Raw genomic sequence first — 6,992 nt, 5'->3', positions numbered from 1 at the left:
TTTAGCCATTTATACCACGAAAGCATCCTTCCAGCATCTAATGCTTGAATAAGTCTCCTCTTTAATGCTTGAAAGCTCTGCTCACCTCTGCCTTGCTGGCTGACTGAACTCATGCTGTCTGCGTCTCCTTCCAGGATGACAGCCAGGAAATTATTACAGTGCAATTTAAAGACCATAAAATACAGGACGAGCAGATGGCAGTTCACGTCTCCTTCCCATGAATGGCCTATGTCACCGTGGCACTGCTTCAACACATGCTGAGCCACACTCACGAAGTCCAAATAAGAGCCTTCACCAGTGGAGAAGGTATCTGTCAAGGCAACATCCCAGCAGCACAGACCTTACGACTGTGACAAAGAATTTGGGCACTGGCAAGAAGCTTTAGTGACAATGAGCTTTAAACACCTGCTGCTAAGATAATCACAATAATCTGTCTGCCAGCTTTTTCCTAATGTGCATTTTCTAATTCATTGTGGGAGGCAAAATCCTTTGACTGGTGGAATGAAGACGTGGCACTGTGACTATAATTTACATTGTTAAACAACTGGAAGGAGCAGCTATCAAAAGTTGGAAATCCTATCCAACACAGAATAGCTGCCTTCACAGATTAATTTTTTTAAAAAAAGATGAGAAATTAGTATTTTCATAGAAAGGAACTCCTATGCAAGGGATCCTCAGTGCTGTAGTTCTGTGAAAGGGATTAAAAAAGCAAATGTCCCAGTTGCAGGATTTGCTGTAGTTTTGTTCCCCTTCTGATCTTTTCGAGTCTACCCTTGGAGTAGGGGATCTTACCCTCTACTTCTCACTTACTGGTCTGTGGACTACTGTGCTTTGTGGGGACAAGATGCTGGAATAGCCGTTATGGTCATTCCTGTTGTCCCAAAGAGGATCTTTTTGACCAAATTAATTTCTCTTCTATCTAATTGGGAAAACCAAACAAAGCTCTGTCATGTATTGGCCCTTGGTGCAGCAGTCAAGATTATCCCCCTTCTCCTTTCAGCATTAATTGCAAAACACCTCTGCTCCTATGAGCAGCACTGTGCTGAAGAAATCTGTATGTTACCTGTTAATCAGCAACACAGTCAGGTTTATTTGATGCATAGAGACACACCATGGTGTAAAAATTGTCATTGTTCCTTTACTACTAGTGGTACTAGAACAAAACAAGGAGCTGGGATGTCGGATTCAGCAATTTCTTGGTAGAATGGAGTTAGTAGTTTGATAGGAAAGTATCTTCTCAGAAAAATGAGGAAAACACTATATCTAAATGAGCCACTGAGCTCTAACAGCAGGGCCAGGAGGTAAGTAATGTATACCAAGAGAAGCACAGCTATTCAGACATAATTCCTTAGACAGCTTATTTTCAATTAATGAAGGTGATTGTTTCTCTTCCTTTCACACCCAAAGCCTCCTTCCCCCGCCTCTCCCCGAGGTGAGCGAGAGTGGCAGGGAGCAAGGAGCAAACGTTGAGCACCTTGTCAACCTGCTGCCCAGCAGCGCAGCAGCTCAGGACTGTGCTCCTGCCAGTGGCGCCTGGCTTGCATGAGACCTTCTCGTGCAGATTTCATAGTGCTTGAAAAACACCTTTTCTTTGTTCCCCTTCAGTTGAAATCTGCTGTAATGTCACCCTGTTCCCATGTGAACATGTCTATGCCCTGCAGAGGCTGTATTTGGCACCCTTGTTGGCAAACCCCTCTGAGGGGCAGGCCTTTGTGGAGCTGGGACTTGCAACTCCCTGCTCACCTCTGGAAACAGCCCTTTCAAGGACGTTTTCAAGGCATGTTTGCAGAGGCTTGCACTGCTGCTTGATGTTCATGCTGGGGGATAAATTGGATTCGACTGTCTGCAGCTGCTTTTGGCACCTTTCACTAGTACAGAAATTCCCATTGTGATTTGTGAAAAAATAACCACCAAAAATTCTTCATTTTCTAAGAAATATTCCTGGGCAAAATGTCACCTTTCATATAGGCTGGCTGAACTTAGCCAACTGTACCATTTATTCAACAGGGAGCGTTATAGTTTGCACTTTGCATTTCTAAGAATTGAATTTGCTAAATCGAGCACTTCCCACCGACAGAGCTGGAGTTGTGCTATGCTTTTTTATTTTTTTTTTTGCAGCTGGAAGCCATTTTTACTTGTATCATAGAGCTGCTCAGCCCTGGTGAATCTGGCTTAGTGTTTCTCAAGGGACGGAGGAAGGATTGCTAATAGCTTTCCAACCCACTTTAGTCTCTCTCTTCATAATGCAAGCTCTCAGCAAAGCAAGCTTGAGCAAGGTCTTTGTCCTGGATGACTTTTTGCTAAATAAGTTAGCAATGCTCTAGTTAGCAAAATCTCTTATCCCCTGTGGATGTGTTCAAACTTACTGGTACACTACATCAGGGCTGGGACAAAGATAACGTGAGAAGTGCTAAGAGAAGAGTTGTGTCACGTTTAAACCTTAATGCGGCCAATACCCAACATGCATACTCACATGTTTCAGGGAGATAAAGAAATATTTTGACCTGAATCAGAAAAATCTGTCATTTTCTCACAGAGAATCTGAAACTCATCCATTTTTTCTCTCTCGCAGACAAACAGACAGAATAAGCTGTCCCCTTTCAGAGAATGAGTTGACTTTGCTTTTAAAGAAGAACATTTCTTTCTTCTACGTGAAATTTGTTAATAAGTATGTTTTTCAGAGCCATCTTACTTCCTAAAAGTATGTATCCTCGGTTTTGTTAGATTTTTTTTTTTTTTTAAGACTTCTGTGGAAGTTGTATGCTGTAGGGTCATGCAAAAGAGAGCAGTTACATGTGAAAACTTACTGCAAATTCTTCCAGACAGATTTTCTTTTCTTTTTTTTTTTCTTAAAAAAAAAAAAAAAAAAGCTTTTTCTTATTCCCGTCATACAGTGAACTGAATCTTTAGATGACAGATACTGGACTCTGACAGGCATCTCATCTTGTACTCAGGCTAGTGACAGTCTGAAAGAAATTGCTCATCTGAGTCAACAGCCAGCTTCTTCAATTGTGTTTGTCTTCAGCGCTAATTCCATTTCTTTGCTCAGTTTTCCTGGAATCTGAGCACACACACTGACCTGATAAATAACTGAAGCCGGCAATAAAGATAAAGGAAAGTTCTACACTCCAGAGGTCAAGCTAGCCTCCAAATCATATTTGCCCTAATGGAGAACAAATTTAACACTAGCAAAAGTCAAATGAATGTTTAGTCACCTGAGAAAATACCATTATAAGCTGAAACGAGCTCTCATTATTTTTTCCATTTTATTTCTTTAATTTCTCTTTGGCTTCTGCTACAAAACTAAAAATAGGGGCATTAGTCACAGGGTACTTCAGAGGCACCCTCAAGGCAGAAGCAAGGTTCTAAGGTAAATCAGAGCTGGTGGCTCTTAAAATGGATGAAATCGCTTGCATTAGGCCTTCAGGATGCATATTTTCATTTACTTGATTTATTCTTATTGTTTAAGCTGTGATGTGAAGTGGCACAGATGCAATGGAGCCAGGCTGATGAGGGACTTTATAGTGAGCTGTCAGGGCAGAAAATCCCATTGCAAAGGGACCCTTTCCTCAGGGCTGTTCATGCGAATGGAGCAGCAGAAAGCTAAGTGAATGATTTAAAAGGAAAAAAAGAAAAAGACAAAAGATACATGGGGAAATAGGCAGTTAAATTATCTGACATGCTGTTAGGCATCTAGGCATTGGACAGCGTGGTGCAAAAGGCTGCAGAACTGGGCAGAGGGCAGAATCAGACCTCTTTCTGGAGATGAGGTGAGGTGGTGATCCCTTTCTAGCGGTGAGGAGGAGCTGGTCCCTTCCTTCTCCTCCCAGTCTGGGAGAGGCTGATGACTTGTATCCTGATCATGTCCATAAGCTTCCCTCTTCCTTCTTACATGCTTTGAGCGTGTGAATGCAAAGGCTGGTTACTGTCTAATGCAATATTTCTGACAGCCAAACCTATTGGTTTTGGAGTATAAAAGGTGGTTAGCAAATAGGTTTGGGTTTTTTTCTGTCATTGATCATGTCATCAGGTCCCATTCCCATGTAATTGTATCACCAGCATCCTAGAAAGAACATCCTAGGTAAAGCCTTTTGGCAATAACAAGGTGTTTTATTGATAGATATTCTGCCTTCTGGAGAAATAATGGAACCAGCAGGGCCAAATACTGCTTTAATAGTGTGTCCAAGAATTCCTCTTGCAATATATATCTCGGAAATTCCATAAACCACATTTATTTTGCAAAGCATTGAAAGAGAGAAAGGAGTTACTATGGAGGTAGATATTAGCACAGACCGGGGAAGAGTGGAGAACCTTTTACATATCCCACTGTGTCCCTGTAAAATCTCAGCACTGTCTTACCTCACTTGATATATGTTTTGTTACTATGGGCATATGAGTCTTAATTGGTTATGGGAACTTTTCTACTTAGTTTAAGTGCAGTTATGGAGTTCATTAAGTTTAAGTGCAGTTGCGGAGTTCATATTTATTATAGAAATCTCTTTGCAATGGCACTTCATCTGATTTGTGTTCATGATGACAAAAGTGATTCTGAGTGATTGACTTGCATGTTAATGTAGTGTATGGAAAAGGGTGGACACATCAGTAATGCCTTTGAGTTTCTGTGCTACAGAAACGTATGCACATCATAACAGAGCTGTCAGCAAGTTGTAATGAAGCTGACACGCCACTTAACCTGAATTTTTTTTTCACCTATGTAAGATAGTTGGTGGGTTTTATTGTAAGTTACGTTGAACCAGCTTACTGAAGGATGTCTTACTGTATTTTGTGACTTTTTTTTTATCCATTTGTTCTGCCTTTGTAATGGGAATTCATCTGGTGCAAGTTTCCTGTAAATTTCAAATGCAAAATCTCCAAACAAGAATCCCCAAGCAACTCCTTACTCCTGTTTCCACAACATCAAAATATTTTCAGAAGAAAATTCTGATTTTTGTCAAAATTATTTTCTCTTCAGAAAAAAAAGCCCAGGCAATATCATAGTTCATTTCAATATTAACACGAGCTGCCAGAGGTGGTGTATTTTTAGTGGTAGGTGTGTCTCTTCTCTTTCAGTCACCAGGTTTCCAGTTCCTGTATGGCTACCCTGGTATCAGGACATTTCTCTTCTCATGGAGCTGGGGGTTTTCTGTGTCAGTGATGCATCTGGGAGATGCAGCCCAGTGGCAGAGGCCAGGCTGAAGAGGAGACCAAGAGCAAGAGGTATGCAGCTGTATGGACACAGCCATGGGCAGTTTACAATCAGAGATGTAGGTGTTTTTTTTAAGTGGAGTCTTCTGAATTTTTCTTTTAAGGCATATACCTTTCTTTCATTTACTTTGGGATGATAACAAATATTAATTAATAAGACATCTTAATTTTTAACCACATGTATTACAGAGGTCGGCAAGAGTTTTGTTTTTTTCCGTTTCCCCTGTCAAAGGGTCAAAGCCAGCTCCATCACTTTCTAGCACAAAATATCCAGTTTTAAGGACAAAAGGACAAAATCTTTTCTGGAGGAGTCAGGCTTGATGACTCACAATTGTAGTGACATATTTATTCCAGGGCTAAACTTGGCGAACTGTTTATAAGTGAACACAATATAACAGATATAAATGCAGTATATATTGTCTGGCCATGGGAGGAGGAGTGCTGCTCCTGGCATAAAAACAACAAAGTGCATGTATCTGAGAGCTAATATGATATCCTAGGCACTCCTCCATATATCAATAGAAGGAATAGTACTAAAAAGGCTCCTTCTTAGATTTTAATAAGATGGTGTCTGTGAAGATTACATTTTGGCTTATAGTACAATATTTCATTTTCCTCAGTTCTTTAGACTCTTTTTTAATAATACATCTGTGTATACATTTTGTGGTTGCAAACATATTTTAGGTCACTCAGTCAAGCGACATTAAAAAAAAAAGTGCTAACAATGAATTAAAAATGCTGCTGGTAGATGGGTGCAATAGCTTGTCTGGTAAACAAGCTGTTACTGAAAAAAAAAGTTACTGGTACTGTGTATGACAATTATGGCAACTGAAAATGTGAGTTCAGCTCCATGTCGCCAATGCCATCAACAGGCAGATGGTTTTGAGATAACCCCAGTCAGACTGGCCATGTCTGTTCCAACAGCAAAGATAAAGTTGTTTTTCCTGTCCCTATATTTAACATAGCCCGTACCAATCCAATATTCGGTTGAATAACTGGTAATAAATCTCCAGAAATCAACCATTCAAAGGAAATCTCTAGTTCTCACTCAGCACTCTTCTGTGATCTTATAATTTGCTGTACCGTTAGCAGGGCTACATTATATACTGGGCTCTTATTCCAACCATGCCTTATAACCAGATTTTCTGGCAGCTGGAGACAAGAGAAATTCTTAAATGTTGTTGATTTAATTTTCTTCCCAATATTTAGATCCTGGTTGATCAAGTATGCATGACACCACTGTTGTGTTTACTGAAAAACAACATTTGCAGTGGTGGGAAAATTGTCTATACTTCATCTTAGATTTGACGCCTGTGTCAACACTCCCACTTGTATAAAAAAGGTATATTTCTCTACCAGTTGGCAGAAGTACAGGCAACCCAGCAAGTATAAACTGCAGCCCTGAAAATTCCTGTTGCTGTATCTGGGGCGGCAAAGAGTGACATTAGTCTTTTGAGCTGAAAGCTCAGAGCTGGCCATTGCTGCTTTAACTGAAAGCGTGCAGAATGGAGTAGAAAATGCCATTACTTTTATGTTAAGTGAGCGAAAACGTGCAAATCGCAGAATACGCAGCAGTTTTTTAACTCTCTTGAGGACAAAATAGATCTGTATAAGCTTTGCTGTAACTTATTTGCTGGTGAGGCCAAATTTCATGAAAAGAATAGCTCACAGAAATTATTTGTTGATTTAAACTTCTCTAAAGGATCTAACTGTCTGAGGTTCTTGTGCTGGCAGATTGCAATAAGCATTTCAGTAGAAGGATGGTTCAGAGTAAAAGTTGGTGGGTA

This window comes from Vanellus vanellus, assembly GCF_965231255.1.
Source record: "Vanellus vanellus genome assembly, chromosome: 14".
Taxonomy (NCBI): Eukaryota; Metazoa; Chordata; class Aves; order Charadriiformes; family Charadriidae; genus Vanellus; species Vanellus vanellus.
Note: the sequence above shows the minus strand (reverse complement) of the source record.